Consider the following 12108-nt stretch of genomic DNA (forward strand, 5'->3'; position numbering starts at 1 on the left):
AGACCATTCCATGAGGAAACTTATCCTATCCTTACTCCATGGCTACTACATGTGCATCCAACAGGAATCCCTGCATAGCAATTGATATCAAGGTTTATTGGTGGCTGTGCTTTAAAAAAACAATGGTGGAAAGGAGGCGGTGGTGGTGTGCTACAGTTCACTCAGGGAGTCCAAGTTGCTGTGGCAACATACATTTAAAAGCATATTGTAGGCTGGAGCTATGGATAGTGATGGGAGAGGCTCCAATTTTCCATCCATCACATGGCTGACCAGGAATCTCTCCCAGTCTTACTGCCTGCCATTGGCACGTGTTAGAAGGATTTGCAGGTTGACCCTCAACCTATTTGGCCACGTTATGAATTCACCTTCCTTGCCCATCAAATTCTGGGTTAGGACGCGAACCTGGAGCTTCTGACTGACATGCAGGGATGCTACCCGCTGCGCCACAAAACCTCAAAAGACAACATCTTTGACAGTGCAGCACTCCTTCAGTAACACACTGGAAGTGTCAGCTTTGATTTTTATGCATAAGTCCCAGACTGGGACTTGAACCCACAACCTTCCTGCTTCAGAGCAAAGGGTACTACAAGCTGAGCCATAATTCTGTTCTCCCTCATTCAGTGTTGTTGAGACCAATTGTATTCTTCCTACCATCACCCAGCTGAGATCAGATAACTGAGCAAGACTGGAAATCAATGCTGAGACAATCTACTTTGTATGCTACCAGGGTAGTAAGTTGATGATAAAAGCAAAATACTGTAGATGCTGGAAATCTAGAACAAAAACAAAAATACCTGGAAAAACTCAGCAGGCCTGACAGCATCTGCAGATAAGGATACAGTTGACGTTTTGAGTCCGTATGACCCTTCATCAGAACTAAGAAATATAGAAATGAGCTGAAATATAAGCTGGTAGAGGTGGGTGGGACAGGTAGAGCTCGATAGGGAGCCAGTGATAGGTGGAGGCCAAGAAGGGACTTGGTTGATGATTTACTTTTCAAGCCTTCAGCTTAACGGCAGAGGTTTAAAAGCATATTCTTTTACGAAATACAGTGTTTGTTAAATGATTGGATGTACAAAATGTGTAAGAAGATTGATAAGACCTGTCTATAATTCAAAATAATGGACAGCACAGTCTTTCTGTCAATTGGCTCCCTCACAAGATATCCATTTTCTGGCATCACATTGCCACCAAATGGTAAATATGTGGAACTACTTAACACGCTGATAGATCAATCAGGCACTTAAGTTGTTATCATTTTACTCGACTGGAATGAAGACCTTGGGGGCCAATTTTAAAGAGAGTGATACAGCACTAATGCTAATTGCAATTCTGTTGGCAGCCCAGCTCTCCCTGTCAATAACCTTTTCAGAATTTTAATAATATTTTCGTCTCTTTTGATTGTGGAAACAAATTGTAGAAATGGCCCCTCCAACTTCTTGAAAGGCCATTTTCCTCAATATTTAAAATAAATTTGCATGATGAAATGAAGTTAATTTGACAAAATTTTACTTCCACGGAGAAACTCAGTCCAGTGTTCTGAATTAACATTCATTTCACAACAAATTAGGGAAACAACCAGTTTTATAAAAACTACCTGTAACTGGTACAAAATTACTGTACAATATCATTTCTTGTTGAAGTGTCAAAACCTTTCCGTCTGTGAGCTTTGCAACCAAAGCTTCAGATCAGCAGATCTCCCAATGAACGCATTAGCAAGTCATGTGCAAATGAGAAAAAGGAGAGCAGTTTTAATAATTTCACACCACTGGTAGAGTGCCTGTTGAGGCATTTCTGGTCAAAATTCCGGAGCAAAGCTTTGTAGGTTACTCATAGAACCATAGAAATTTATAGTACTGATTGAGGTCATTTGGCCCATCGGGCCTGTGCTGGCCAAGAAAGAGAAATTCAACCAAATCCCTCTTTCCACCTCTTGGGGCAGAATTTTACGAGTCGGTGAGCGGGGGCAGGGCCCACTTGCCAACGCGTAAAATGACCCGTGGTGACGTCGGGGGGAACTCCCGACATCACCACACCCGATTTAAATTTTCAGGAAGGCGGGAGCGCAGCAAAATCAGCTGCGCGCCCGCTGACCTGTCAATGGCCTATTGAGGCCATTGACAGGGTCAATTAAGTAATTAAAGGACCTGCCCGTCTAACCTTAAGGTTGGCGGGCAGGCCAGGAGCCCCGGCGGGAATTAGAAGAAACATGAAAGCTCACCCACGGGCGGGATGAGGTTTCATGTCGGCTTTAAAAAATTTTAATAAAGATTTTGTAAAAATTATGGACATGTCCCAACTCATGTGACATTGTCACATGAGGGGACATGTAAGGGCAAATTTTTTTTCTATTTTTAATATTTTTGGAAGTAGAGGCGATCTCCCTGAGGCAGCACTTAGCCTCAGGGAGATGAGTGCGCTCTTTCATGTGCATGCGTGAAAGAGCGCACTCCCGATTTTGGGAATCCCACCCCCCCCTGCACAGGGAGCGCGCAGCGCTTCCCTGCGGATGTCACGCTGGGCGGGCCTTAATTGGCTCGCCCACGTAAAATTAACGCTGGGCCACCGATCGGGCGCACCAATTGGAAGCGCGCCCCTACTGCTCGCCCATCAACTTCCCCCCAACAGGGGGAAAAAGCCCTTGGTCTGTAACCATCTGGGTTACACTATTTCAAATGCGTATCCAAGCATTTTTGAATGTGTTGAGGGCTTCTGCCTCTATCAGCCTTTCAGGCAGTGACCCTCTAGGTGAAAATGTTTCTCCACAACTGTCTCCTAATTCTTCCAGCAATTGCTTTAAATCTTTGGCTTGTGGTTATTGACCTCCCTGCTAACAGAAATAGGTCCTTCCTATCCACACTTATAATTTTATGCACCTCAATTAAATCTCCCTCCATTTTCCTCTGTTCCAAAGAAAACAACCCCATCCTGTCCAATCTTTCCTCATAGCTAAAATCCTCCAGCCCTGGCAACATTTCCCTAAATCTCCTCTGCCCCCTCTTGAATGCAATCACATCCTTCCTGTAATGTGGTGGCCAGAACTTAATGCAGTACTCTATCTGTGAACTAACTAGTGCTTTATATAGCTCTGTAAGAATTACTCAAAGGCAAAATAATATTTATCAGGAATTGTAATGAGGGAATTTATTGTGCACTATTAACATAGAAAAGGACCTCATAAAAGGCAGTTAAGGGAACTATTAATATCACTAATGTATGGAGTAGCTTTGAGTGTAGAAGAATGAAGTGTTTCAGTGCTTGGGATAAAAGTATATTAATCAGGAAAAATGACACATCTCGCATTATAACCATTGAATACAACTGTCTGAAAATTCATCTGGGCCTAATTTGAGTAATGAGGGGTGAGTAATCACTTGTACTGAGTCTCAGCAGCTGAATCCATTCTGAAATGCACACCATTACAGTTGCCTGAATCCAATTCTTCAGCTTAATTGTTGAATCCCGATGGTAGTAACTTTCGTGCATTGGGGTCAAAGGTCTCCAGAACCTAGGAGTAAAGGTACGTGTTGATTAGAAGCTCCATTGCAGACAACTGTTGAACAGGCACATTCCTTATGGTGCTCTACAATTTAATTAATTCAACCAAATAGCACAAAGGCAACTTGGTGCAGGTGGGATTGAAAATCCCGCTAAAGGGTGGCTTTTGGCTGCACAGGATGGGCCTGTAGGTCTGCCTGGGGGGCTGGCACCTTGGCTTGCCACTGCATGCCTGCCTCTAGGCAGTTAATCTACCCCCTCACCCACCCCAATCATATTGAGAAGCTGGAGGCTGACAGGAAAATTCCACTTGGCCTCTTCTTAATGCCATTAACAAGGCTCTTAATAACCTTAATTGGCTGCCTGCCTTTTGGGGTTGAGTAGCCCTGTCAGCTCTGAACCCGCCTCGACGAAAATGGCCACCACCCGGAACGGGGTCAGGACACTAACTGGCACCAACCAGTATTTTTGGTCCCTGTCCACTTCTGTTTCTGATCTCGGCGGGGCCTGAAATTTTTTTCCCATTGATTCATGCTGCTGTTGGTACAGTATGTGTGGAGGCGAGAATAAGTGAGTAGATAAAGAAAGAGTAAGGTGTACTAACAGTTTGAAGCTGGGGGTAACCGCTGAACTCGCCCTCCTGCATGCTTTCAATGGTCTTTGGAATTTGGATGCCTGGCTCTTAATCCTGGGACAATGAGTGCAAGGTTGAAGAACCTACACTAATCTCTCACTGTTCCTATCTGTAGTCACTGCATTTTCCTGCAAGCAAATACAAGATAACAAACAGAAAAAAAATTGAGGGAACATAGACAAGTGTGGCTCACATGCCGCCTTGCTGTCAGTAAGTCAGCATGCAATTAGTTAATATTAGTCACTTCCTTGGTGCCCCTTACTTGTAAGATTTAGCTGTGACATTGGAAACATTTTTGTTTTCCAGTAACAAGAGCTGCCCTGCAGCAATATGGACATGCACATGCATGCATCAAAGAGCTGAAAGCCTGGCAGATTATTTGCCCGTTTCACTAAAGCTGCACCAAGTTGATGATGAAAAACTTTCTGTCATGATTCCAGTGGCCATACCTTTAGAATAGGCAACCTTCATGAATCCTGAAAACTCTTTATTTTTTACTCCCATGACTTATGGATATGCAAAATTCCATTTCTTTGCTTTGAACATTGGATTGTCATCAAATCTTGCGGCGTGGAAGGAGGCTATTTTTCTGCACTAAGGAGAACAATCCCAGCCTCTCCAACCTCTCGACATAACTGAAGCCCCTCTTCCTTGGGATTGCCCCAATAAACCTCCTATGTCTGCTCTCAAAGCCTTGACATTCTTCCTAAAGTGTGATGCCCAGAATTATTCACAATACTGCAGCTGAGGCTCAACCAACAATTTGTAATGAGTTAGCATGACTTTCTTGTTTTTGTGTTCAATGCCCCAATATATATGCCCCCATATGCCCACACGTATGCTTTATCAGCATGCCCTACCACCTTCAAAGATTCTAGGTTTGTGTCCTACTTCTCCAAAGAGGTTAACCATTGCTGCTCTCCTTGGAGCAGAAGGGTGACAACCTCTACTGAGCAGCATCAGTTCCTTTGGCTTCTGTTCGAATGATACACCAAGTGACAAAAGGCATTCAGTGTGGACCCCTTTAAATATCTGCAGCAACTCTTCAAGAGTTGCTCACCAGAAACCCCACCCATGTTTACATTGCACAGCTTTGCCGGTCAGTATGCCGAGGGAGTAGATTCATTGTATTTTTGTGAGTTGACCTGAAAAAAAATCACACTGTTCATAAAATACAACGTGATGTAGTCCGCAGCACTACACTGGAAATGCAGATTTGGTCCATATGTCCTTTATCTTTACTTTCACTTTGGCCTGGATTTTCGCCATGATGGAGAACCTCTCTAACGTGGCAAAAATGGCATAAGTCATACCCCCAAACAAGGCACCTACCATTAACAAGCGGGCAGGAATGGACCCAGGTTGGGATTTGCACATGTGCATTTCATGGAGGCAGTTTCCCATAGGAATCAGCAGCTGCCACCAGCCTTGTGCGATTTTGGGCTGAGGGGTGCCTGAAACCTGACATGGGCAGGTTAGACCAGGTAGAAACAGATCTGAACGTTGTGGATTCATTTGGATAGCCATGGTATCCTTTTAGAGAGGTCAGGCACCACTTTGGATATGGTCCCGGGACACCTATGGGAGAGGTCAGGTGTCCTTTGGGAGAGGTAAAGTCCCCTTAGGGAACTAAAAGTGGGCATGAATGTGCGTAAAAACTTATTGGAACTGTGAAGCTCATTGGAACTGGCAAAAACAACTGACAAAAGTGTCAAGGTGAACTGTCAAGAGGATCCCTCAAAAACTATTGCCAACGATGTCAAGGTGAACTGCCAAAGGGATTGTCAAAAAAACTGTGAAATGTGTCAAAATGAATTGTCAAATGGAGCTGTCAAGACATTTATAGCTCCTGCCCTTTAACTCTTTGAAAAAACTGTCTGAAATGTTAGAAAACAAATGATTGCCTGCTATTTCACTCTGTCTGTTGAGATAAGCCTGATGTTTCCATTACTGGATTAGTGCTGCATGACTGATTTCACAACTGTCCATTGTCACAGTAGGGTGCCTGCCATTTCACAGTTTGATTGACAGTTCCAAGTGGTTATGGACTTTTTGAAGTGGGACTGTGAATTCCAATGCTTGTTTTTATTAGTATTTATGCAATTGAATGAAATATCTGTTGTTATAAGGGATAATGTAGTTTAAAGAATGTAAAGGTAGTAAATGGGTTTATGAATGAGAGTTTTTCAAAAATTAAACTCTGCAGTAGATACTTGGAACTTCACTTTATTTAACCTCAGCATGGGTCCTGAGGTCTGCCCATGGTGAATACTGGGTGAGTTGGCATAGTAGGTGTAAGGGAAAAGGGTGAGGGGGGCATAGGTTAGCATGAGTTGGCACTAAGTTAGCATAGGGGCTAAAGGATCGTGGCGGAGAGTGGGGACATAGGTTGCCATGGATGGGGTGTGGAGAGTGCATGAAGTGGGTGCGGAGTAAGGGCTGGAGGGCTGTTTTATGTTTACCTGTTTTTTTTAAACTTCAATACAGTGCCGGTGCACAGAGGCAGGCCTTTTGCTAAGCCAGCATCCTCCGCAGTCATTCCGGGGTCACCTGGCCTGACTCCTAATATAGCCTGCCACCCCAGAATGAAAATCTGACATTCAGTCATATATTTTTAGAAGCCTGGTTCACGGAGCCAGGAATTCTCCTGACTCTGCACATCTAACGCATGCATGACAATCTAGGCATTTGTTTCCCTTTGGAGTTCCCCTGCCTCATATGCTATTGGTGACTGAGAGAACAGGCATGAGGTCGCCCCCTACCACTTTGATTGAGACCTTGTTTTTAGTTCTCATGATCTACATGAAAGGTACTGAGTTTTGAGATAAAGTATTACTCCATGACTCAGCTATAATTTGGCTTAAGATTCACATTTGGAACCTGCATCAGAGGTCCCTTTGAAAACCATGGGTAGAATTTTACAGCCCCACCCATCAGCGGGATCTCCTGTTCCCGCTGAAGCCAGTGGAGTCTTGAATGCGTCACCCCATTTTTACGTCCCCGCCCCCACCGCAACGGGCCCATAAAATTCCGCCTTGTGTGTGACAATGGTGAAATTGCATAGGAGTAGAATGGGGTAGTGCCCCCTTAATGCAATTCTGCCTGTACACTAACTCACACGAAGGCAGTTGTACCCATCATCCCTGTGAGCGCAAACCTGCATTGGCCCCTGGCCCAGCAATGCCTCAGCTTTAAAATTCTCATCCACATATTCAAATTGTTCCATGGCCTTTCCCCACCCCCCACCCCCTAACCATCCTCTGTAACCTCCTTCAACCTCCAGAGAATTCTAACTCTGGCTTTGTGCATCCCCCACTCCCTTCCCTCCACTATTAGTGGCCATGCCTTCAATTGCCTACACCACAAGGTTTGGAATTCGCTCCCCAATACATTGAGTCCCAGATTTAGCGCATTGTCCCTTACTAGCACTTGTTTAACCATTACTTGTATTGGGTTTTTGGTTCAGTTCTGTAATTCAAAAACTGAAACTTAATGCTTTAAATGAGTTAAAGGGAATGAATCCTCCTGGTTATCTACTCAAGCAACTGTAATTTTGTGGGGCAGGGCCTCCCCAATGGTAAAGGAAAAGCAAACAATGAGAATGCACTATCATATGGTTCCACTAATGAATTACGATGGCTTATGTCATTATTTTAAATATGTTTTAATTGAAAAGCAATCCGAATTATATTGATGGTTACCGTAACTTAAATAGAGGAATAATCTTACAGTATTTACATCATTGTAAGTGCTACACTAAACCTTTAAGAATTTAGATCGCAATCAGTTGTCATCTTAAAGTGAAACCCAGCATCAGAAAGAAGACAGGTTTTGGCCTAGAGTGGCTGTTATCATTGAGTTTCTGTCAGTGCTTTGTCACTCAATGCAATGTCTGCTGATCTCAGTTACTCTGAATTGCCTGTGGTATTAATTAGACAGCCTTATGATTTTAACATGACTGGATAATTGCCCTGACTCAACTATAAGATTTAAGACTAGCAAAAAGCTTGAAGCAGCTTTTGTTCTGGTAATAGGAAACCTGATAAATAGTATTGAATTCTGTGTTACAGGGTTTGCATAAATTGCTCTGCATATCATATAAATATCTTGTTTTATTTTGCAGGTTATTACAGGCTGTACTTGCTCTTTCTTTGCTTCTTCCCATCCCTGACCTATTTTCCCTGTTGGGGTGCAGTTTCATGGACATAGGCTAGCATGTAGTACTCAATCAACAGGCTTTTCTCCATGTCTGAGCCTCGATAATACGTACCAGCATCTGATTACCATCCAGCTCAATCCGATCCCCATGTGGTTGACTCTTGAAAATGCCCCCTGAGCAAGGGCAATTAGGGATGGGCAATAACTGCTAGCCAGCGATGCCCACATCCCACGAGCGAGTAAAAAAAGATGTGACATGCATGCTTTCCATCTGGAGTCACTAGATGGCAGGATAAGTTGATTTCCCCACCCCTAATATAAACTGTATCCAGGGAGATTGCAGTTTTAGTCTCCCCAGTCATTGGGCCTTACCCAATCTAGCAAGTTTAGTTTAGGGTTTTTTATCCAGCTTTTGCAATATCCAAGGGGCACTAGCATGGTTGCTAGCCCAATAAGGCAGCAGATGGAAAGAATGTCTCCCCTCTCTAACCCTGCAGTGGATGCATTTTTCTGATCTTGTTGGCTCTTCAGTGCTGCTGGTTTTAGATGTGGAGATGGAGAACTCATTACCAGAAAACTCATCACACTGCAAACCAGTGTGACTTAAATACATTCTTATTCTGATACTAACTCTACGTGGGGAGATTTCTAATTTTATCAGCAATCAAGCTAATGAGGTATCACCTAATTCACTGCACCTAGCACCTCATTAAGTTCATAATGATGATTGTCTTTTCACCTTGTTCGTTATCCTTTGAGATTTCATTTAAACAGTTAAAGTTACACTTTATAATTTCTTAACTGGTGTACTGCACATCTGTCTATGCAATATTAGGAAGTCCACCATTAAGAGAAGATCCTGTTTTGTGGGTGGACTACGATGGGCACTATAGGCATGTTTGTGAAAGCTGACTCTGGATATTGCAAATGGTAAATTCTACAAATAAAACATAGAACTGGTGCAAGATGAACTTTCTAATTTTGTTAATACAGTTTTGCACAATTATTTCCACACAAGCTAACAAAACTTTGATTCTACTCCAATTCAAACCTTAACAAATTTGGCATCGCTGAGAAGAAAAGTGTTTTTTCACTAACAAATTTGAATCTCAACCAGGCTGTAATTGCAGGGCTCTGGATCGAAGTGCATTACATTTGAAAGCTGTCTCCATAATCTCGAATTTAAAACATATTTTTGTGAATAAATTAAAATTATATGCTGAATTTGAGGAGAATCCTAGTACTGCTGGTTCTTGCTGCAAAGATGATGAAGGAGTCAGTGGGACTAAAAGTCTAATTAAGTGCACTGGACAACATTGGATGGGGAGTAAAAACAGTCAATGCTGGAAACACTCAGCAGTTCTGGCAGCATCTGTGGAGAGAGAAACAGAATTAATGTTTCGAGTGCGTATGTGACTCCTTCAGAGCTGAAGAGAGGTAGAAATGTGATGGGTTTTATGTTGCTGAAGAATGGTGGAGCAGGTGGAGCAAAATAGAATGTCAGGCATAGGCTGGAGCTCAGGAGAGATTAAATGACAATGATGTCATGAGAACAAGACAAAGAGAGTGGTAATGACTGTTAAAGACTGGGGCAGGTGTTAATAGTGGTATAAAGGTCAGATAGCAGAATGTGTTAAAGTAGAACAACGGTCAGCACTTTCTGAAAGCAAAGCATGAGAACAAGTTATGGACTGGCCCTTGGCGGGGGTTGGGGGTGGGGTTGGATAAAATTACAATGAAGGGCAGAGTTGGGCAATGCATAAGAACCACTTGGCCCCTGACTTTCATTCAAATTAGGCACCCACTGATAATACAAACGTTATCAAGACCATTTACTTAGGAGTATGGTTGCATAGTGGTTATGTTACTGGCCCAGCAATTAAAGGCCTGGAACCACTCCTCCAGAGACATGGGCCAGAAATTTCCCCCTGTTGGGGGGGTTGTGCTGGGGCGGGTGCAAACCCGATCAGCACACCCGATCGGGTCTGCGCCGCCATTTTACATGGGTGGGCCAATTAAGGCCCGCCCATCGTGAAGCACGCCTGGAAGTACTGAGTATTCCCTGTGCGGGTGGGGGAGGATTCCCTGAGTGGTTCCCTGCGCTCTTTCATGCATGCGCGCGAAAGAGCACAGAGATCCGTGCCTCAGGGAGACTTGTTTAAGTTATGGAAATTTGAACAAAGGTGGGAAAAAATTTAAGGACATGTCCCCTCATGTGAAACTGTCACATGAGCTGGGACATGTCCATTATTTATTTCAAAAATGTTTACTTAAATAATAAAGCCTTCATGAAACCTCATCCCACCCGTGGATCAGGTTTCATGAAAAATGTGAAGGCCGCCTGGGCTCCTAGCCTGCCCGCCAACCTTAAGGTTGGACGGACAGCTCAGTTAGTTACTTTAATTACTTTTTAACAGGCCTCAATAGGCCTTTGACAATTCGGCGAACTGAACATCCGAATGACGTGCAGTCATGTCGGACGCCCGCCCAACGTCACTGTGCATCATTTTACGTGTCGTCAAATGGGCCCCACCCCCTGCTCGCCAATGGGAAAATGCTGCCCAGGAATTCCAATCCAACCATGGTATCTGGTGAATTTAAATTCAGTTTAATAAACCTGGATTAAAAGCTGATGAAACTACTAGATTGTTATAAAACCTCTTCTAGTTCACTTTTAATTTTCTTCCCTTTAGGGAAGAAAATCTGCAATTTTCTTTACCATGGTTATGCCTTCATGTGACTCCAGACCCCTAACAATGTGGTTGACTCTTAACTGTTCTCTGAAATGGCCCAGCAATCCACTCAATTCTAGCCAAGAAAATGGCTAATCACCTTCAAGGGCAATTAGAGATGGACAATTAATGCTGCTTTGCCAACAATGCCCACATCCTGTGAAAGAATATAAAAAACTTCCACCTCCGTAATAATATCCTTCTCTCAAACCCCATGCTGCTGAAAGCTCTCTATACTTTTGTTGTTTTGAAGCCTGGTTTCACAGACATTATTCTTGTTGACTCCCCAGCTCCTTTCAGTGGGTCCTAGTGTGTCCATGTATTTGAAAAGCTTTGGCTTTTCACATACTCAATAATTAACTGATTTTTCTTGATAGTGCTTTGAAGTTTTGCAGATTGTTTTGTTCAGCATTAATTATTGGAAAGGGAAGTTTTATTTTCTTTCTTGATTTGATTTACATTTGTGCCTTGTTTGCTGGGGAAGGCTTGAAAGTGGCCTGGTTTGACCCATCTGGTTTTTTGTGCCGTGCTTGCCCTCTTGCAGGGAATCATTTCACCTCCACTGTCTCTTCCAAGAGACCAGGATTGCAGATGGTGAGAAAGGCAACATGTTTCACATAGACCAGCATCTCTTCAATCTGCTACTTTTAAAAAAAATCATTACCTTGTTAAAGACAGTCGATCATAGATAGAGAGTTGCTGAGAGCCATTGAAAAACCTACAGCCAAGATGTGGCTTCAGGCATGAACTCTCTGACCCTTTCATCATATGACATTCCAGCTCACTAGATAAGCACAGCTGGCAATGGAATTGTTTTTATTCTGAGAGGGTGCGTTATTTAGTGCTAATGATGAACACGGAGATGTGCATTTTCTAGGTCTGAGGACCCCAGGGTTTCCTTACTACTCCAAGATACTTTGTTATAAGAGCATTCCTGCATATGTTAAAAGCCACAGTAAGAACACACCCCATTCATTAATCCTAATTCATGCTTTTGGCAGTAAATGGGCTTGCCATAAGCAGTTACCTAATAAAAATCAAATCCATAAGCTGGCACATGCTTTCACATATGAACCTGCTGTTTGC

The 12108-nt window shown here is 43.2% G+C and overlaps 1 protein-coding gene across 1 annotated transcript in view; it reads left to right on the top strand.

Annotated features, from left to right (window-relative positions):
* Positions 1 to 12108, top strand: part of LOC144685615 (uncharacterized) — a 449474-nt gene that overhangs the window by 262463 nt on the left and 174903 nt on the right. The window lies entirely within an intron of this gene.

Source organism: Cetorhinus maximus, chromosome 10 (assembly GCF_964194155.1).
Source record: "Cetorhinus maximus chromosome 10, sCetMax3.hap1.1, whole genome shotgun sequence".
NCBI lineage: Eukaryota > Metazoa > Chordata > Chondrichthyes > Lamniformes > Cetorhinidae > Cetorhinus > Cetorhinus maximus.